Genomic DNA, 23,035 nt, shown 5'->3' on the forward strand with positions numbered 1-23,035 from the left:
GCAGCCTGTTTCGTAATGCTCGTTTATACTCGCACCCGGCTCCGCACCGCAAGTCTCCATGAGCGCATCTGGCAGTATGGATGAGGCTTGACGCACGCGCGCAACCTGTGTCGACTCGCACCTGGCTCCGCGTTTAAAACGAATGTAAATTCAGTCTAACTGCTTGCTAATTTCACTTGGATGAAATGAAACATTCAGCACATTTTCCACTTGCTCTTAAAATCCCAAATACTTAAAATGAATAAATCAATTTAATACTTTAATAATTGACTTAAGAAATACAGTTCTCTATTTATAAAAAAATAAAAATATATTTTCTGGGAAATTCAGTAATTATGAATAAATAAAATGTACCAATAAACAAATTAACAAACAAAATCAATATGAAGGAATCACTGAAAAAAAAACAAAAAAAAACAATGGACCAGCAAATGAACAAAATACTTAACTAACCAACAATAAATCAATCAAAAAACCAAACAACAATCAAACTATCAAAAAACCCCACAAAGAAACACTAAAAATCACTAATGATAGAATGACTGAATGAACAACCAAACCAATGAATGAATGAATACAAGAAACAAACAAACAAACAAATGAGGGCTCAAAGGAATGACAAAAAAAAAAAAACACTAAACACTACAATGGAGACTACAATGGATAAAGCCAATTTCATTTGTCGTGGGTATGTATATATCTTTCGCTGCAGAACCTTTGAGACATCTAATGCAATGCCTTCAGAAACTATAGTTTAACACTAACACAGCAGGACTGTGTTCAGATGTGAGAAACTCCAGAGGGCACAGAGTGAATAAAACGAAAGGAGTAGCAAAATTCAGAGGTGATTCACACTTGCCTGCAGCTCAGTCATCGCGGCCTCATCTAAGTCAACAGATTTGTCCAGAACATTTCCTTCTTTCACTCAGTCTCCACCTGTTACTTAGCGCTCGATCAGGGCGGATGATTCACTGCCCGTCAGCGCTCCATCTTTCCTCTTGTTTCCAAACAAAGTCCAACGAACAAACGCTGTGTTGCCAAGTTGCTGACTGACATTGCCAGGAGGAGAAGACGGTTTTCCCAGACAAACTGGGAAAGTGTTAAGATATCTGTATGAGGAATAAGGTGTCAGAATGATCAACGAGCCTGTGGTCAAATACAGGCCAAATGAACTTTCTGCCACCCTAACAAAAGACTTGGGATTTGAGAACATTTACTGAACATGACTATTTCTTACTGGCCAAGAAAGTGTATTCTGCACTATGAAAATATTAAGATACTGAGAATTATTTATGAACAGAAATTCACTCTGCTCATGTTTCATGAATGAGGCCTAATAATAATTTAGCTGGCCATTCATATTGCTTTAATTTGATTCGCTTACATCACCTACGTCAGATGAGAAGATGTTTTGAGGCCAAAATATAAACGCACATACACACAGCTCTCAGAGGAGGGCTGAGTTGAAAACGCATCTCCTGTACAGTAAGTCACACAACTCTTAGTGACCCCAGACATGTGAGACAGCAGGAGACATCCTCACACAGACACATTTAGTTCTTCAGTGTAATCGGTGCTGACTAATGCAGCTTAAGTGTAGACCAGATTTTCCATTCTCCACTCAAACATACAATAACACACATTCATCTCTTATACCTGTTCTTATAACACACCCTCAGTTTCCTACAGATACACACGCAAACATGTCTGAAATGAAAAGAAAAAGTAAACATACCGCAAGTCACGTCATAATACACACTTTATGCTTAGCAGAGCTAGAACGCAGCTAACTGAATTTCTCTTCTAAACTGTTCTCTTCCTCATACATAGTGTTGGAGAGATTCATTCCAGTGAACTGTTTCAAAAGTCAGAGTCATTGTAGTGAACTGATTTAGAATAACAGATTCATCCTATTGAACTGATTTAAAATAGCAGATTTACTGTAGTGAATAAATTCAAATAGATTCATTCTATTGAACTATTTAAATTAGATTTATTTAAATGAACAAATTCAAATAGTCAGATTCATTCTAGTTAACTGATTCAAAAGTCAGTCATTCTAGTGAACTATTTAAATGACAGATTTACTTTAAGTGAAAAAATTCAAAGTCAGATTCATTCTAGTGAACCATTTAAATGACAGATTTATTTTAAGTGAACAAATTCGAACAGACAGATTCATTTTAGTGAACGGATTTAAAAGTCAGATTCATTCTAGTGAACTACTTAAATAACAAATTTATTTTAATGTGAACAAATTCAAATTGTCAGATTCACTCAAAACTTAGTTCAATGAGAGATTTATTTTAGCGAACCATTTCCTAAAAATGGTTAGATTCATTCTAATTAATCAATTCAAAAAGTCCGATTCATTCTACTGAACTGATTTAAAACTGCCGATTTATTCCAGTTCAACTAGTCAGATTCATTCTATAGAACCGATTCAAAAAGTTTGAATCATTCCACTGAACTGATTTAAAATGGTAGAGTTATTGTAGTGAAATGATTCAAAGTCATATTCATTCTACTGAACATTAAAAAAATTATTCACCAACGTGATTCCCTTTGAGACTTTTCAGGCCTTGTTTTTAATTATTATTATTATATATTTATTTAAAAAAAAAATTTTTTTTTGTGAAATGTTTAGTTAAATGCTGATGTTCATTATTGTGTTCACTTCAAGTTACATAAATTAGGGTTTTCCAGTTTTATTAACGTAAAAGTATCTGATTAAGTTAAATAATGTCATGAGATTGAGATTGGATTTTCATTCAAAAACTCTCAATGTCTAAAATCCCCTTGGCTAGATTAAATTAGCATTATTGTCATAAGATACATAAATATATTAAATAAAAAAAAATAATAATAATATGGTTAGTGTGTGGTGTAACTACATTTTCAAAAGAGTAGCTAGACTGTAATTTAACTATTTTCATTGAGTAGTTCGGAGAGCTACTGTTTTAAAATAACATCTCCACTCTGATATCCAGCCCATGCCTTAAAGTTTACAGTTTATACTGCAATTTATTCAGTCAAAACAGGAAGGAACCAACTGTATTCAAAGCCTGAGGTATGTGAGTGTATACCAGTAAAGAAGCCTTGTAAACACAAGCATGCATTATGTTAAATGTGAATGAACAGACGAGAAAGGACAAGCCATCCCACTGTTTCTCTCTCTTGATCATGCACCCTTCCTGTATGTCCTCTGGCTGTGTATTTGTGTGTGGATGCAGCGCACTCATAACTTAATTACTGTATTTATCTTATTAGACTGCAGCTATTTAATGTTAGTGCTTTGGCATGCGCTTCCTGCACATCCATTCCGCTGCCTCATTAAGATCAGGCCCTATGAGACCTAAACGCTAAAACTCACACTCACATTAACACATAACATGCTGCTAATGCATTCTGACACAGCATTTATCAATACAACGAAAGAAAAATGACCATAAACACTCTAAAAATTGTCAACTGTGAATACTTTTATGCATTAAATTTATCAAAAGTGACAGTAAAGACTTCTATAATGTAACAAAATATTTCTATTTCAAATAAACAACCGTTTTCAACACTGATAATAATAAATGTTTAATGAGCAGCAAATCAGCAAATCTGAATGGAGTAGTAACTGCTGACACTTTGCTATTACAGGAATAAATTACATATTAAAAAATAATAAAGTATAGAAAACAATTGTTTCACTGGTAATTTCAACATCATACTGTTCAAATGCACCCATCTTGGAAATACGATCATTCATGTGTGAAGGCAGCATAAGAAATGCTAAATTTATGTAATCAGCCAATCAAAATGGAGCTTGCCATTTCGCGAATATGAACGACCCGGGGGTGTGCCGTCTTAGGTTGACACCAGATGATTTTCCCCAAGTGTAAGTGGATGCACCAGAGACAAACGTGTCTTTTAACAGGATCTCTGACTCTGAGCAAAAGGGCACAGCGGCCACTATCAAAGGAGGAGCCCAGCTGAGCCCAACCCAGCACATGGATAAATAAAGGCAATAATTAGACTGTCATAAGAGACCCTGCCACTAGCTTCAGCTGTTCAGAGATGCTTCTAACAGACTGTCAGTTAACCAGGCACAGCACTTAGAGGGGGAGTGGTTACAGGACAAGAGAAAGACAGATGTGGCATGCCAAATTACTACTAACAATTATGAAGTCACACTGGAAAATACTGTATAGATTTTTTCCAACAAATTATAATCTTCAAAATTTAATTCACGCAGTTTGTAAATTCCCCAATTAAACAAATGAACTGACAAATATGATGTAATATTTAAAACAATTCTGATTATGTAAATACATTACAATATTTTAAAATGCCATTTATTCCTGTGATGGTAAAGCTTAATTATTTTTCAACCCAGGCTCACTGGAAATATGCCTCTAAATACAGTACATTTCTGAAACAATGTTATTACGTACCTTACCGCATGTTTCAAGGCAGTTTCAAAGTGAAACCTCCAGTGAGTGGTGCTAAAACGCGGGTTCAATACGTGACCCTGGCATATTTTTGTTACGTTGATATAGGCATGTATTGCTGTGTTTTTATTACATTGCTTCAGGTACGTATTGCGGAGGTTCATGATTCAAATATCCGGGGAGTGTCACTAAAAGTACACAAGCAACACTAACGGGGTAAAGCATAAGAATATAGGATTTTAGAGAGGACCAACAGCTATAGAATAGTTTTTATTACATTGCTTCAGGTACGTATTGCGGAGGTTCATGATTCAAATATCCGGGGAGTGTCACTAAACGTTAATGCTCTATCGTGTTGCAAATATCCCCAACAACAAAACCAACCCTAAACTTACCCGATAGTGTTAACAAATGCAAAACTGGTATAAAAACGGATTTGTTGATGCATCCATGCCATTTGAACTTCCTTATATGCAGGTTTGAACTGTTTTGTGGAACCTACTGAATATAAAAACCCATACATATGAAGATGGATATGTGACGCTAACGTTCAAACGTATCAGTTTTCAAATGTTGCAGCATGTTAAAATTGTTTTGAATGCATAACATGATATTCCTCATATAATTGTGTGAAAATTAGGCTTTATTAATCGAAACTGTGGACCTGCAAATCATACTTTGTGTGAAAAGGAATAAAAGTTGTCAGAGTTTTACTGCTTCTAGTGTTTATTTCAACTGGAAACTGCAGTGATTCGTATGTACGGTATAGGTACTTTTTTTTTTTTTTCTTTCAGTTTTGCAGAAATGTATTTAGAGGCACGTATTTCCAATGAGCCTATGTTGATTTTTTTTAGCATCATTACTCCAGTCTTCAGTGTCACGTGATATTTCAGAAATCATTCTAATATGCTGATTTGCTGCTCAAGAAACATTTCTTATTATTACAGTGTTAAAGACAGTTGTGCTGCTACACTTTTAGGATTCTTTGATGAATAAAGTTAAAAAGGACTGCATTTATTTGTATAAAACTTGTTTAACAAAAGTCTTTACTGTAGTTTTTGATCAATTTACAGCATCCTTGAACATCAAACACTTCAGAATTTAAAAAATACAAAGCAAATTATTCAATTCTTCTAACACGAAGATGAAAAAAAAAAATATATATATATATAAATTGAAAGACTGATATTAGACTTTGTCTTCATACAATTGCACTTCACATTACCTTTGAGGTTTAAGATAACATGTTGATACACCTTAAGTGTATATAGTGAACAAATGATTTTCACTTTCACTTTTTTAACAGTGCATTCTGGGAACGTCTAGGCAGTAAAAGTTTCAGCGCTCTGGAAATGGCAGAGACATGCCCTATGTTTTTATTAAAACGTGACGCTAAATATTATCCTAACAATCTACGACAATTGTAGCATTGTTAAAGTGATTTAGTACACTGATAGTTTATCAAAATTGAGTGTAGAATTGCCTAACAGTGAAGTCAAGAGCCGCTGATTGTTCCACAGTGTTAAATTCATCACGCAGCAGTAAACTCTACAGGGGGTGAAAGCCCGCGGAGAAGCCAAACTGTGCTGATCATTACCAAGAAATACATCACGGCTCTCTCTCTCCCTGAGCCAAACATTCATTTCCTCCATGTCTAATTAAATTACCTGCTTGTAAAGTAAAAATATAGTGTCTTTCTCTCACGTTTGCCCGTTAATTCACTCCCCTTCTGGTTTTCTGCTTTGCTAAGACTCTCTCTCAGAGAGCTGTAGGCAAATCTGTATCCTCTCCGGATAACGTTTCCCTGAGGGCTGCGGGAAAAGAAAAGACTGGGATTTAATCTTTTCTTCTGAAGTGATGGGATGAGTGAAAAAGGTGCTTTAACAGTTTCTCACTCTGACCGTCTTTATCACACACATACGCACCGCCACACACACAATCTCTGACACCACAAATATACAGCAAGGTTTATTTAAAGGAAACCCAGATGAATGTAAAAGCACTTCAAATGAAGCGTGAAGAGGAAGGGGTTAAGATTGAAAATCTTACACATCCAAACAGCGTACACACGCAGATAAACACAATGACCTCACACACACTCGCAGAGCTGATAAAAGGGGACCCACAGGGCCCGTCTGTGTGTGATCTGAATATGATGGTATGTGGGGTGAGCAGCAGTTCACATCAATCCAAAAGGGAAAGACAAAGACAGCAAGAGAAACATGAAAAAGCTCAAAATGCTGCAGGGTAAAACTCTAAAGGCCACTTTCCCAGACACTGATTAAACCCAGCACTACAGTGAAAGGGATAATCACTGTTGGAAATGTTTCAATCTGATCTATGGCCAAGAAAGCAACGCTAACGGGGTAAAGCATAAGAATATAGGATTTTAGAGAGGACCAACAGCTATAGAATAGTTCACCCAAAAATGCACAATTCAAAGTCATTATTTACTTACCTTCACATTGTTGCAAACCTGCAAGATTTTCTTTATACAGTGTGTGAAAATTAAAGGAGGTGTTTAGAAGAATATTTACAGTCTTCTGAAAATTTGTGTGAGAAACAGACAAATTTAGGCTGTTATCCACCCAAAATCTTGCCTTTTAACATTTTCAGTGACTTAAATCTCATTCGTGTATACACATATTTGAAAGTGGTGCATTAAGATGTCAGGCCAGTGTTATTTAAGTATTATTTATGTAGTATTAAAGTATTTATTCATATTTAAATTTTCATTTACAATTTAGTTTAAGTTTTAGAAATTTTTTTATGTGCTTGACATTATTTGTTTTTTAAATATATATTTCTATAGTTTTAATTTATTTTTATTTACGTTTTAGTATTAACGTTACTGTATTTCAGGTAGCCGCCAAGGCAAATTATTTCAATTTTATTTAGATAATAAAAGGGTTTTAATAGTTTTAATTTACGATAACAACACAGCGACAGGCTGATTTTAATGTGCTTTTCTGACTTTTTAGAGACCATTTGTGGTCACAATATGCTTTTATTGTAGCCAGATTTACATACAGGTTTGGAATGACAAGGTAAATAACATCAATTTACATTTTTGGCTGAACTGTCCCTTTAAAGGGTTAGTTCACCCAAAAATGAAAATTAGGCTGTGTTTTACTCACCCCCGAGGCATCCTAGGTGTATATGACTTTCTTCTTTCAGACAAATCCAGTCGGAGTTATATAAAAAATTGTCCTGGCTATTCCAAGCTCTATCATTGCAGTCAGCGGGTGTTGCAGTGCTTCAGTCCAAAAGAAGTGAAATAAAAAGCGCCCATCCATAAAAAAAAGTGTCTCAAACGGCTCCGGGGGGTGAACAAAGGCCTCCTGTAGCGAATCGATGCGTTTTTGTAAGAAAAATATCCATATTCAAAACGTAATAATCACTGTAATCTATCTTGCGCTCACTGTTGTAAACGGAAGCAATTCCGGGCGGATGACGTATGAGTTCAGCGTTGCACATGCGCCGCTCAGAAGTGATGCACGCGGTCACCATATGCTTTTATTGTAATCAAATTTTCTCATAAAGTCAAACAGGTTTGGGACGACAAGGTAAATAATGGCAATTTTAATTTTTGGCTGAACTGTCCCTTTAAGCATTGATTGTTTTGATTTCTTGTGAGTGATGGTGAACAGGAGCTGTTTTTCAGGACACCTGCAGACCAGAGCAAAGCAGTCTCCACTTTAATTATCTCTCCCTACTGCCTTTCCATATTCATTATGCTCTATTCCACTGAGACACACACAAACCGACACACACTCACTTTCAGGAACTCTTGCACACACACACAGGAAACAAACGCACACACATAAGCAAAAGGAAACTATGAAACTGATGAGAGAGCAGGCAAATTTTTAAGAAGGACAAACAAACATTTATATTCATTTCTCTCCTTTTGTTTTCCTGCCCGTTTCTTTGGCAGTGGAGTCATATTACAGCGGGATTCAGAACCCAAATAAGATTAGCTCTGGCTGAAGTGATGTCACCACTTTGACCTTTCCGACTGTCTGCCGTTCCCAACAGGGCACCGCTGAAATAATGAGACTTCGTTACCATAGCAGCTTAATAGGTGCCAGTTGTAGAAACTGAATGAGCCAATCAGGACAGAGCAATGCTAAGTACCTTCTAGCTGGCCTGAAAAATATCCACTTTAGCCAACGAACATTCCTGACACGTCAAGCTGTTAATGCCCGAAAAGTGCAAATGGGTGTTAGGTTATTAAGAAACTGGCCTTTAACAAAAGGCGGCTTGGAAAAAAAAAAGACAAAAAACACTTCATACATATCAATACAATGGATAAATTATAAGGAGCCGTTGAATGAAGCGGAACGTTCTGATTGGCAGCGACGCATGTTTCTGAAGGAGACTGGGTTGTTCAAATGGCCAATTAGCAGCTGATTCTGATGAATTCATTAGCATGTTCTCAGCTAATTAGAGGAAGCGGCTGAGTGAATACTAAATATTCAACAGGAGAACAGACACAGTGCCACACAGCTAGCCATGTTCCTCTGTAGACTCTCATTAGCATAAACACACACACACTCTCTCTCAAGCGTCCATCTGCACTACTGAGAGACTGTTTCATACACAGATATAAAAATTCACACCTCCAAAATAGCCTTTCCATTACAGGAAGAAACTAAGTGGTAGGTAAACAAAAAGTCTTCTATTAACACGCATAACATATTCTCAGTAAGAAATACATTCCTCATTGACAAACAACATCTTTAAAGGCAATAATGAACCAATTTGATGAACACAGTTTTCTAGTTTTTCTTTTTTATATATAACTAATATGGTAAAACCTCATTTAACAGCATGTTTCATGAACAATACATTCAAACTGAATAATTTCAAACCACTTCATATGCAACCAGTTGTTTGTTGGGACAGGAAATAAAGTACAAGCGAAAAGACACAAAGACGAATCCTAACTTGGGAACAGACATCGCTAGTCGGAGTCGGTGGTATTTATAATTTAGTGGAAGGGACATTCTTATTCTGGAGAGAATAGAAATAAATTGTCTTGGAAAATGCTTTATTACGGCTCCATCCATTTATATTTGCTACTTTTTAAATGTTCTTTATAGATCTTATTGTTTTTACATTTTTTCCCAGCCAGCAGACTTTTATATAAAAATCTGACATAAAAATATGAATTTTTAATATTTTACAACTATAAAATAGGAACATGTATATTCATTTAAAAAAAAATCTATGTTAAATTGTGGCATCATTTCCACTACATGAAACAATTTTACCATCAATAAAAGTTGATGAAGTGTTCAAGAGTACACTTGTTAAAGAGTGCACTGTTAAATAGACAACAGTAGCCATGTTTACATGGACACTTTTTGTTTCAGTCAGAATTAAATTCCGACTGATGAATCCGAACATAGTGTTTACATGAATGCTAAATAAAGTGATCCGGTTGATGTGTGCAGGGCCGTCCTTTGGGCGGTGCAACTGGTGCGGTCGCACCGGGCCCCGCGGCGATCGGATGCGATCGCGAACAGGCTGAGGGGGACCCTAACGCGAAAACTAAAATGCAAGCGGACCGAGGGGGCCCTGCGTCAGTTAATGACGGCCCTGGATGTGTGCATTTATTTGTCACAATGCTCAAATCAGTTTCCAGCTGTTTTTGCATACTAACCATCCTCCTTCTCTTTGTTTTAAAAAGCAAACTTAATATTTATCTATCTCGGTCTTAATTAGTAGATGACAAGCATACGAAGCTTTGTGCAATGATGCTTATATTATTCAAGCAGTAAAAACAGCCATTCCCGTGTCCAAAACTAGATGTCTGAAGATGAGAAGCAAACACTTGTGGCACAATGTTATCCTGCACCACTTCACAGATGATGAGTGGAAAGAAAATTTCAGATCGACACAACAATCATTTATCATATTCAACAACAACGGCTCGTTCCGTGCGTCATGCGTCATTATGCCATTTCTATGCCATTGCACATGTGCGAAACTTTCCGGTTCAATCCGATCAAGTGTTTACATCTACTATCGAAGGTAGGGCTGTGAATCTTTGGGTAAACAATGAATCGATTCATAGGGTTTCGATTCGATTCAAGAAAGATTTTTGCAAATTCAGAACGATTCAATTCGATTCGATTCACAATTAAATTCGATGCGATTCGAGAAAACGAGTGAATCATTACACCCGTAATCGAACGGATTAAAAAAGTTAATCCCACCTATCTTAACCCGACTGAAATTTCAAAGGGTTTTGCCATTTTTATTCCGATTGAGGTGTTTACACTTTTTTTTTCAGATTGGAATTTTAAACCGACTGTAATCGGAATACAATGCTCCATGTAAACGCACCTATGATACATAAAATGCTAGCTGCGAAATTAGCCTTAGTAAGACAAAAGAATAGGTCAGCTTATTCCAAAATCTTTCAAACAATGCTATTAAATACATCATAGGAGATATGATGCTAATGACACTGTGGTGGGTAAAACTTTCAGGAAAAAGGGGAAACTACAAAACTAGGTTATGAAAAAAATTCTAATGGTACATTTTACACAGGTCCTATATAAGAGCCAGAGGTGGCTGGTGAAGAACATAATGTTTAATAAAAATCTCAACAGTCTGTTGAGCCCTAGAGTTAGATTTTAGAAGAAGCCAATTCTGTCTGACAATGTAGGAGAGAATATATATAGATCCAAGTAACTTCTCTCTTTCAGTACCCAACATAGAAAAGGCCAAGAAAAAGCCTCCTGGTGCCCATGCTCTCCAGGCCAGCAGTATAACAGTGTTTAAAAGTAAGGGGAGCAGGGCAGGTTCTGGGTTAATGGCACCCCTGGTACAGTGTACCAGTGTGCGGATGGCGGGGGTTGAAAGGGCACAGGGAGGAGAGGTGGGATCCAAGACTGCCAGCCCATCTGTTCAGTCAACACACAGGCGGAGAAGCAAGAAAAACAGCGTGAAATTTTTGCTATCACTACTGCCACCATGCCAGGATCTTCATCAAAGAGCAGAGACACTGTGAGACATGAGACGACATGGAGTGATGGAAAAACTAATGCAGCATGAAAGGGTGAAGGAAGTGGATGAATAAAGAATGGGAAGTAAGTACAGAATGAAAAAGTTGGAGCTGTGATGCAGTGGTTAGTGTCACATATTGAAGCTAAATATTGATGTTACTCTTTCTTTGAGTTCAATCCTGGGCATTAAATAAAAAATCGTGTCATAATTTGTCATTCCAAACCGGTATGACTTACTTCTGTGGAAATCAAAAGAAGATATTTTGAATATTATTAGCTCCCAGTGACTTCCATTATATGGACAAAAAAAATTACAATGAAAGCCATTGAGAACTGAAACTGTTTGGCTATCAACATTCTTCAAATGATCTTCTTTTGTGTTCAGCAGAAAAAATAAAGTCATACAGGTTTGGATCCACATGAGGGTACGTTTTGAGTACAGTAACCTTTAATAAGTCTTGAGGTGCTAAAATTACTTTTGTCAAAAACAGAAAACAGGCCCAAATATTGCACTTTCTGTGTCTTGTTTATAGTCACGAGACACCAAAGCGCTCTGGCTAGGAATATGTCCATCATTATATTTTCAAGGATGACTACTGTATTTAAACATGAGTGGGTTTGCCAATCCCAAACATTTTCTATGGGGCCATGATGAGCCCTGGTCCACATTCGGATAATACAGATTCAAATCTGAACTATCGTGTCCTTATTTCTTCCCAACATGATTTCCTCCAATATATTGAAAAAGTCTAGAACAAAAACCTAAAAAAAAAAAACCTAAAAAAGGCCAAAATGATGATAAAGAGCAAGAAAAGAACAAACAATGAAAAAGCAGAATGAGATCAGATAATGAGTGCTTGAAAGAGAAAGATGGGACAAGGATTAGATGAGGGAGAGGTGGACACCACTCACACTATAGGAAGTTCCACACATGTGCTCGTCAATAGCAAAGAGTAAAAAAGCAAGAAAATCCGTTGTTCTCACATCCTCACAAACATAGCCATGGGGTATCTGTGCATTTGAGTGGCACTGGGGCCCCAGAGGGGAGGTTACAGATGCCAGGGGCAACTTTTGACTGATGTGTGTGCATCAGCCAGACCACAAAAGGCCTCATTCTGCTCTCTTCATATTCCTCCAAACATCTTCATCATTGGCTCTATAATTAAATCACAATCATTACTCTATATGAGAAGCCTTCATTAAAGCCAGTGCTCTGACAATGCTGCAACAATCAGTGCAACACTACAGAAAAAAATGTATGAATTAGGATGTCTGTTAAGGTTTTACTATGCTTTTGAAATATCCACGGCAAAGGCACTATGGCAGATTCTGTAATTTCCAGTAATTTTACAATTCAATAGCAGATTCCGTGCCTGTTTTTGACAGCGAACACAATAATGTGGGCCACTTGTGTTCACACAGCCAGAAAGACCCCCAGGGCACTGAGCAGAGGAAAAAAATACAACAACAACAAAGAGACTGGAGATTCTGGGACTTGACCTGGATTACATGCACTCATACACAGCGTGCCACCATTCATTAATTCCTGTAGTTTTTTGATTGTTAGTACAGCATGGTGTCTTAATCAGTCACCATTCCAGTCATCTGAATATTAACACGCCAATCAGACCAAAGGGCTTTTTGGCAGCAACAATACACAAACCACATACCGCTTATTCAAAGTGCGTATCTCTGATGCACGTCCATGAAACAGCACTTGTTTGCTTTGTAATGTCTGTTTTCATTTAACGTAGGCAAGAAATGAAAATTCATCTATTTTCTAAATGCATGTTATTGATCTTATTTTTATTTTTAACCAAAACGTCACTCAATGAAACTCAAAAGTGTCAAGCTTGTGTTCAAATCTGCTTCCATTTAATCAACAAACGACAGATAGAAGCAAGGTCCAAAGTTTCACATTTTTCTCAGATGTACATCACAACATGAATGAAAAGATCTGTTGCGACTATAATTTATAGAGTTTTTCGTAGCTAAATGAGAGATGACAGTAAACAATAGGGAAGAAGGCAGGCAATGGGATGCAGACACAACACAAGCCAGATTAGAACCCGCATTGCCCATTTAAGCACCACAGCTCAATGGGTCTAAAAAACACAAGCATACTGAATTTATGTGTAAACCATTTCCAAACAATTCTTAGATAATTCATACATGTAAATTCAATCCAAGAATCGCTTTACAAATGATTTAAATAAAAATGGTTCTGCTTGACTTTCATAAACAAGGTCCCTCAAAGCCATGACTATAACATCTATTTTTAAGAGCATTCTTCTACTCTGCGTTCTTTCCGTTGGTCTGGCACGAAGGTATGGGCTGCTTTATTGTCCTATATCCTTCCAGGGGATGAAACAGAATTATTGATGTTAATTTCCTGTGTTGATCTGTGGCGGGACAAGTAAGCGCACCCTCATCTGGAAAGATCAAAGGCAGGGGCTGTCACTCTTAAACCACGGACATGGCGTAGAGAACCCTCCAAGCCAGATCTGATCCATGGCTTTCTAAACTCTCCACTACAACAAGAGGAAGTGTGAGAGATCACTCATCCCGGAGATTGATCGCAGGGAACACAGCTCTTGACGTGATTGGAAACACATGGAAGTTGAAGTTCTATATTCTGACCACCTTTCTCCATCCCTTTCTTTCACTCTGTCCTCCCAGTCGTTCTTTTTTCCACCTTCCTTTGCAAAAGAAGTGCTTAACCTTTTTTTGCGAGAGATCTAGGGTGAGATTTGCTTTGAGCATCTGGGGTGAGTAATGGTAGAGGAAGCCAATCAATACCTCTTTGCTTGATGATGGCCATTCAGGGTGTAATTGCGTCGGGTGCCTTTTCCTCCAATGGAACATAACTGCTCCTTTCATCTATTCACCTTTTAGTAGACTCCACCATTTTTGGCTTTGTCTAACCTCTAATGGCTCTCAGACCCGTTTTGTCTTCTGACGGGTGCTTGAGTGCTTCAGATGACGGATGTATTAAACTAAGGACATGCATATATGACCTTCTAGCTCCAAAAAGACGACCTTACGGTCTGAGGCTACTGACGGTTTGAATTACAGAAGTCGTGCGAGTCAAGGATCTTTGGCCAAAACCCCAAAGGCCGGTTTGTTTTCCCGAGGCGTGAACATGGCCATGTGGTGACATCCCAGATACATCTGCACCAGCTGTCTTCGGCACGACTGCCTGTTCTTTTGATGCCAAACCTCCCACCGCAATAGCACCATCCATGTCGCACGAATACATTATCGGCTTTCATCACGTCAACGATGCTTCATCGCACCTCGTCAACCAAGAATCCTGCTAATTATGTATAGAGACTCTATGGTGTCTCTCCTGAACGCGGTGGAGGACAACTGCACATTAAAATGGATGTCAGAGGCTGGCAATGTTAGCGCACATTAAAAAGGCACTGCTGTTCGGCTCTGGCCATCAGATTTGAACCGTAGAGTTGATCAGAGACAATCTGCTCACGGTATGGAGGAGAGACAGAGGGAGGACAGAAGGGAGGTGATGGAAACACTTGCCTGGATCCGTACAGGGGGTGGCAGGCAGCAGAAGGAAGCAGGGCTGGATGAACAATGGAACAGACTGCCGAGCAGAACCATACACATGGCGCAACAGTAATCTGTCATGTTCATTAGCACTCGCGGTGTACATCGTTAGTAGTATCCACAGAGCACCATAATGGCTCAAATTACACCGTCATCCTCAGCTATAATCACCCCACTTTCCACAGCCATTAAACTGAGCAAAGAAAGCCTGCGAGTCCGCAGAGATTGGAAATAACCCAAAAAAGGCAACAATACATGCTAAAAGAGGGTTCGCTACATTTGGGATTTGTAAAATATATAAAACATTCTCTATATTATCTTAATGGCGATCTGCTTCATAAATCACCAAAAAATGCATTACAGAAATGAAGCACAACAACATGATGAAATTAAATTAGGATAATAGATTCTGATCGTTTCGCAAGACCTTGTTACTCTCAAACTTTTTGATTTAAGAACTCTATTAGGCAGAACCGCATGAGGTACCTGACCTCCATAGATCTAATGGTTCTTCCATTATGTCTTGTTGAGTAGTTACACTGTGTCTACATCTAAACCCAACAAATTTACAGACTAACTAATCATCGGCCCATATGGAACTATTAACCGCTACAGATGCAAAACCATCTGCGGCCATAAAGTTTCTGCCTGCCTGTCCTTTAAACGTGAAAAATTTGGGGTTTGTTTAATATAAAACAGATTAATGCTTATTCTGAATTAAAATATACATCATTTTCAGTGATAAACCAGTTTAATAACCAAAACAGAGTTCAGATATGGATTGAGATTCTACTCTTATTCACATATCTTGGCCATTAGGACACCGTGAGGTCGTGTGCTCAGTACAGTGTCTCTTTGTTTATACAGTAGAATAATGAAAATACTTCAGACGTCTGTGGTGCTAGACAACTCTTTCATTTAGTCAACTAAAGAGGGTTTGACCGGCACCATCCAGGCTGCAAGTACAAATTCTCTGAGCTAGCATAGACAACTGACCTCATATACACATAACATAACAGGAAATGACAGGTGCTTGCATGTTTCTGATTACTTGAGGAGCATTATGGGAATATTCAACCTCAAAGAGCTTTCAACCTCCTGTTGCAAATGAGTTGTTGAGAAGATGGACTTCAGAGAATTTCTCACTTGGAAAGGTGCAAATTAGCCTGTGACTACAGTTAGAGATGAGATGGGGGAAAAAAAACACTGGCACAGAGATTTTCAGAAGAACTTTTCTGCTCATGATGTCCATGGAGTCAATATTGATGCTGTAAATCAAACCAAAAAAAGCTACTTCATGTCAAAATACTTTGACTTGACATTTACTGAAAAATTGGACTCTGCAACCGTTTGTATCTTAGAGGAAAGTTTCTTTGGAAACCATGATGCAACTTTATTTCTCTGATGAATATAAAGTTCAAAAGAACACCATTTATTTGAAATAGAAATCTTTTGTAATGTCAATAATGGTATTGCAGTCACATTTGACCAATCTAAGGGCGTGTTCACACTTGGCATCTTTTCTGACAAGTAAAATAAAATCTGGTCGCGTTTTGGTTACAAATAGCAGCCAAGGGCGTCTTTTGTTGCTATAAAACAGCTGCAACAGTAGCCTAGTGCTGTGTGGTGCACAGGCGAATGTTGGTTCACAACGACGTTTGTTGGTGCACAGCATTATACGAGGAAGGAAACAGTATGGTGCTTACAACAATTCAGTCCAGGAGCTCCGGTTGGATGATGCATCCATTTTTTCTTGTTGTTCCTGTTGTTATAGAAACGACAGGTTTCACTATTCGCTTGTCATTGGTCAGCTGTCAAAAAGGCGCTTGACATAGGGCGTTTTTTTTTTTCAGAAAAGTTGAACTTTTTTCAACTTGAAAAGACGCTCTGAGCTGCAGAAAAGACACCGGCAGTAGCGTTTAAAAAAGCGCTCAGGACATTTTTAAAAACACGGTTTACTCCATAGGATTATATAGTAAAACAGACACTGCCAGCTTAAAAAAAGATGCCAAGTGTGAACATAGCCTAATGTGTGCTTGCTGAATAATAATAATAATTAAAAAAAAATAATTCTTACTGACCCCAAACTTTTTCATAACTATACAATAGTGTATTTACGCTGAAATCAACAGATCTGAATGAAATACTGATCAATGGATCAGCTAGGATGGCAATTGTATTGCATGAATTAATGACATGTCATTAAATGTAATCAATGATAAATGTGAACTCTTATTCAAAAGAGCAGAAAGAGAGGAAAATCCTATTTTTCATGATACGTCCCCTACACACACACACACGCAAAATCAGAACAGTCTGCATCCTGTAAACACAGACAAATTGGGTCAGAATAAGAATCGCTTGTCACCAGCCAGTAAACACAAAATAAACAGTATATTCTATACTGCACACACATGCTGCATATGATTACTAAACGACTTCCAGAAAGAAAAGAAAAGCACTGTTCCTACAGCTCCTATTTAGCTGTTCCCATTCATTTCCGCTCAAATCTACCATATTCTCGTACTGATTGTTACCTTTCAGAGCCTGGTCTAAGCAAGCCTGCCACATCTTCACTCTTTAATGTAATCAAAGGCAGGAACAGGCCTGTATTGAAAAAAAAGGATAGGTCGGAACAAGAGCCTTAGCACAGAGGTGCTACAGATGAAGAAGAAAAGACCCATTCAGCGGTGGGACACATAGACCCAATCACATATTCATGCCATTTTCCATTCATCCAATCATCTTAATCAGAACATTGCATCTTGGGAATCAAAGGGGAGATGATTGAACTTCCATTAAAGAGGCCTTTTAGTGATTCATATGTAGATGGAGGGGAGAACAGCGGCGGCCAGTTAGCTACTGTATACCTCCACTCGAACCGCACGCATGAACCTCCCCGTGATACCGTTACCATGGTGAACCGAAGACTGAGACGACCATACCCTTTCACAGAAATAAACCTATCTCCAGATCACAGCGCTTGTAAAGGTGAGCTGGGCGCCGGTGTGGGCAGCTGTCACCACTGATGACTGACATGAGCCATTTTATACTCTTAGTAGAGTCAAACTGGTTTAGGAGAGGGAGGCTGGTCCTTGATCTAAATCGTAGACACCCTACATCTGATAAAGAAAGTGTTTCTCACATTTAAAGGTTTTTGGACACTTAAGCGACACTTAAAATGTCATTTCATTAATTAAAAAAAAAAAATAGGCATCTGAAATAAGGCATAAACACGTGAAGTTTAAATCACATTACCTATGGACATCTACCAAATGTTTGACAGATAAAATGTCACACTACTTTTCCTCTTAATTTAAAACCTAACAAATACCATTTTGTGAAATGTTATGCTTGAAATTATTATTTTTTTTAAATAAATGCCAGTTGTTCTGATATTTTGTTTTATAATGAACTGACATTCATACATTTTTAAGTGTGACTAAACTAAAGTGTCCAAATTGTTTTTGGGGCTTCTATATAGACCACCACGTGTCTCTGCTTCTGCCCTGCTGTGCGGGGCGAAGTGATGTCACTTCCTATCCAAAGGCTTTTTGCTGATGAGCATCAGACTTGGTTGCTGACTTGATCAAACATACAAACACACAGCAGGAAAGACATTTGGAAATGTGTTAATTGAGAGAGACGAGGAACAAGGGGGGCCGTCACTCCGTCAGCAGGTCTGTGAGGAAGGGGTGAGGTAAGCTGCACCATCTGTGACTCTGACACTTGTTTCAGAAGCTTTTAGAGGCCATTAGCACACTCACTAAAGGTCACACACCAGTGCTCAAACACACACACACACACACACATTTTCACATATAAATAAACACTGATTTACAAACAGATGCAGATACACAATAAATCAACCTCAGTCGGGCTAAATATGAATATGACAAGAGAAGAGTTAAGGATGCAGCCAGCATGTACCTGTCAACCTCACTGAGCATCATCATGGTGTAACAGTGCCTTTGAAAGACAACAGTGAAACATGAATATGACTCAACTGTGCTGCAGACTGTGACGAAAACGCTAAAAAATGTGACAATAAATAGATAAATAAATAAAAATGTGTGACTATTTAAAATAAAGGCAGGGAAATGAAAGATTAGTAAGGAATTGTTAGTAGTTACATCTCGGGATATTCACACAATGTTTTTCCTGCTCTATTTTTATCATGCATACTGTAAGTCAACTACACAGTACAGCAAAATGTTTTTGTCACTTCAATATTTAGTGATCAATCTTGTTTTGTACACATGCAGTGATTTAAAGAAGTGGCAACCGCATTCTACAACTAACTACAAATGAATTCACCAAAATTATATGCAGTGTGTACGAAACTACTAGTTAATGACATACTTAAACATGCATCAGGGATGTGTTTGCCAGATCTTGTTAGAAAAAACAGCAAAAAAGAATCCCAAATAAGTCCAAATGCGTTATAATTGGAAAAATACCCACAGAGGTACACTTTATTAACTCCATATAGTGGCTCACTTTATGAGCGAAGCTCAGACAACAAGTCCAAATACGCTTATAATAAGTGGACATGGCAACACTACAGGAGCACGCTTTGTGAAGCAGCCTTCTGAGCATAAAACACAGCACCAACGTCAATAATGGTTTTGTTAATTTGACAGACATAAATCTTTGTTAACTAATATTACTTTAGTCAAGAATAGTGTGGTCTATTGGGTTAAACTGTTTGGAATTATGTTTTTGTTCACAGCCGAGAGACGCCAAAACTTTGCTGTGGTCACCAACATGCCAATTATTTGCGGATCGGGAAAAGCATGCATTTAAATACAGTTGTTGATCTGAAACGTCACAGAGTGTACGTAGAGTTTCTATTGGTCAATGTAAACATGCACTAGGCTTCTTTGACCTTAGCAATGTGCCTCAATTTTCTCGCCATCTTGTGCAAAGAGCACTGTATTTTCAAGACACTTTATCAGGCTTTAACTCAAGACCATTTCATCTATCTGTTTTCAAACGCAAGAACAAGAATACATGTGAACACCCCCTTAAAGTACATAGCAGAGTTTCCTTCATCACTATTTGGCTTCTTTTAGTTGAGTCATCATTGCTAAACGCAACAATGAATGGCACAATCGGTGATGTCAAATTTGTGAATGCATAATCTTATGAGCTGGTGGGTTTGAATACTCTTATGAACCAGTTTGTTTTAATGAATCAGTTGAAGAGATTCACAAATTTGCCTCAAAAGCTCTTTCCATAAATAAATAATTCTTATGAACCAATGTGTTGTAATGAATCAATTGAACAGATTCATGAATCAGTCTCAAAAGTTCTTTCCACAAATCAATAATTATTATGGACCAATTTGTTGTAAAGAATTAGTTGAACAGATTCACAGATCAGTCTCTAAAGTTCTATTCACAGATGACTAACTTTTATGAACTAGTTCATTTTTATGAATCAGTTGAACAGATTCACAAATCAGTCCCTAAAGTTCAAATGAATAACTCTTATGAACAAGCAGGTTTAAATTAATCAATTGAACAGATTCACAAATTGCTTTAATACTATTTCTTTGCTTTGTTTTAAGTCTTATTTGTGTTACCAAAAACTTTTCATAAAGAAAAGGTCCATTTTCATGGCAGCTGTTGTGGAATTCGCTGGAAGGCAAAATGGCCAAGAGATGTGAGGATAAATGAGAGGAGAGAAGCAGAAGAGCGAGAAAGAAAAGAGGACAGCTGGTGACAGAACAGAGGGAGTGGGCCTGCTGCAGTCTCTGTTAATGGCAGTAGCAGGAGAAGTGAACATTTGTTCTCACTCTCTCTGCACTACATAAACATCCGCAGAGAGAGCAACACCATCATTACACACACAGAGGAACTTTTTCTTTTTTTTTCTCTTTCATTTCACCCCTCCAGTCCTTCAGCTATCCATCATCACGTATCCTGCTGAAAAAAAAAATCTTAAAGGTGGTTTGGTGGCTTTAGCTGGTCTAGCCAGGCTGGGAGACCAGCCGACCATCTGTTTGGTTTGAACTGTTGTTTTTTTTTCTTCAACATGGTACAGCATTGCCTTCAAAACTGTTTATCAAACATGGCTGACTTAAAAGATCCTGTTAATCTCTTGCCTTACAAGGTAAAGCTGAAAGCTGCATTCCTCCCTCGCCTCTAATGGGAGACAGTCATATGTCCGGTCACAGTTTTACATGCAAGCCAAGAGGCTTTGAGGAACTGCAATTTTGCTGAATTGCTCCACATTAAGGTTAATTATGTAATATTTCATTTCTGATAAAAAGTAGCCGGGTTGATGAGAAAAGTGAAGTCTGGAAGTGTTCAACACTGTGTAGTTTGACTGAGGGACGTTTGAAGTGTCTGAGAAGAAATGGCTCAGATCTGACTTCAGGACAGAGGAAGATTACTGCATATTATGGGTAAAAATAAAATAAAGCAGACACTTTCAACTCTAAATTTGGAAAAAAAGACACTGTAAAATGTAGGTACATGCTTATTTCTATGTGTAAAATCACTGTAATTCACAGCCTTGTGGCATATTACTGTGTGCGGTTACATTTGCGGCAGTAGGTTTCACAGGACTGTGTGTGTTATCCAGTGTAATATCTGTTGTTAAGTGTGTGTGTTTGTGTGTATCACAGCAGCAGAATGAGGGGCATTTGGCAGTCCACACGGGCCTCCATCTGTCTGCAAGATGTAAAACATCCTAATGGGTCCCATCCTCCACCTGAGGCTATACCTTACCCTCCCATAGAGCTACTCCGTCTCTCTGTCACACACACACAAGCTATAAGGTTCTCCTGTGGTGCTAAATCGTCAGTTTGTCACACAAACACACTATACTAGTAATTTACCACTAAACTTCACAAACACATGTATTTATACACTCTAACAATACTAAACAATGTGCTGTACACACACATAGAACATGGTGAAACACAAAGAGAACTCAACTCACAAGTGATTCCAATGAAGTCTAAACATGTGATACTCTAAGTGAGCATAAACTCACATTGTAGACACAAGCACTTGGTAAAATCATCAAAAGGACCAAAAAGTACAAACCTAATAGCAGAATTCCTCAAATAAAAAATGGTTAACAAGTCAGCATATTTCAAGCTACTGTATCACAGCAACTGTTTACACGTCCGGCTTCTCTTGTATGAAAATTGCTACACATGACAAGCGGAAAAATGGCAAGAAAAGCTTTACATGTAATGGCATGGGACTATGTATTATTTTTAAAATGCAACATTAACATGGCAGTAATTTAAATATAGCTTTCATAAAAAATACAAAACAAAGCATTAATGTTAAAAAAAAAATCATGCTATTGTTAATTTTTTGGTTTTACAGTGCATCAGAAAATGCTAAGAGACAATGCGCTACTTAATAAAGGGTGTGCTAAAACAACAGAATGAGGGAAATAAGAGTGTTATTGTATGACTCAGTAACCTGTTACAAGATTTTGAAAGGAAGGGCTTGATGTAAACATCTGGCCTTTGAATGCTAAGGACTGAGAAACAGTGAGACATAAAACGTTGATTTTCCTCTTTTGTCATATGTTTATCATTGAGCTGCAGGGCCATATCCTGGCTTAATGTCCCAGATTTGCAGCACTGCTCTGACCCATAGACACAGCTACCACCAGATCAACACGGCCACTATCAGCAGAATGGACACTAGCCAGTGACTCCCACTGGGCACTAAATAGTGGCCAATAACACTGAATCTGAGCCAGGCAAAGAACAAAATACCATCCGCACTGGCCAGCTAAAGATTTAACAGGCACATATAACCAGTGTTGGGGAGTAACTAGTTACATGTAACGGCGTTACGTAATTTAATTACAAAATAAATGTAACTGTAATCAGTTACAGTCGACAATTCTCGGTGGCCTGGCAGCCGATTTGGCCCGCTGTTTTAATATTATTATTGTATAATTGCCTGCCGGATGTACTAAAGCGATTATTTCCGAATTCGCCATTCGATAATTAAATCTCTAATAAATCAT

General features: G+C 37.9%; 1 protein-coding gene and 1 long non-coding RNA gene across 2 annotated transcripts in view; one reads left to right on the top strand and one right to left on the bottom strand.

Annotated features, from left to right (window-relative positions):
- LOC107716778 (partitioning defective 3 homolog B-like) overlaps window positions 1-23,035 on the bottom strand; it is a 335,521-nt gene that overhangs the window by 85,479 nt on the left and 227,007 nt on the right. The window lies entirely within an intron of this gene.
- The window catches only part of LOC107716780 (uncharacterized), a 25,877-nt gene continuing 3,929 nt past the window's right edge, over window positions 1,088-23,035 (top strand). Inside the window, exons 1-2 of the long non-coding RNA XR_001637253.1 lie at window positions 1,088-1,111; window positions 18,706-18,708. This is a non-coding gene — a long non-coding RNA (uncharacterized LOC107716780). The remainder of the gene's footprint in view (window positions 1,112-18,705; window positions 18,709-23,035) is intronic.

This window comes from Sinocyclocheilus rhinocerous, unplaced genomic scaffold (assembly GCF_001515625.1).
Source record: "Sinocyclocheilus rhinocerous isolate Xijiao unplaced genomic scaffold, SAMN03320098_v1.1 scaffold1441, whole genome shotgun sequence".
Classification (NCBI taxonomy): domain Eukaryota; kingdom Metazoa; phylum Chordata; class Actinopteri; order Cypriniformes; family Cyprinidae; genus Sinocyclocheilus; species Sinocyclocheilus rhinocerous.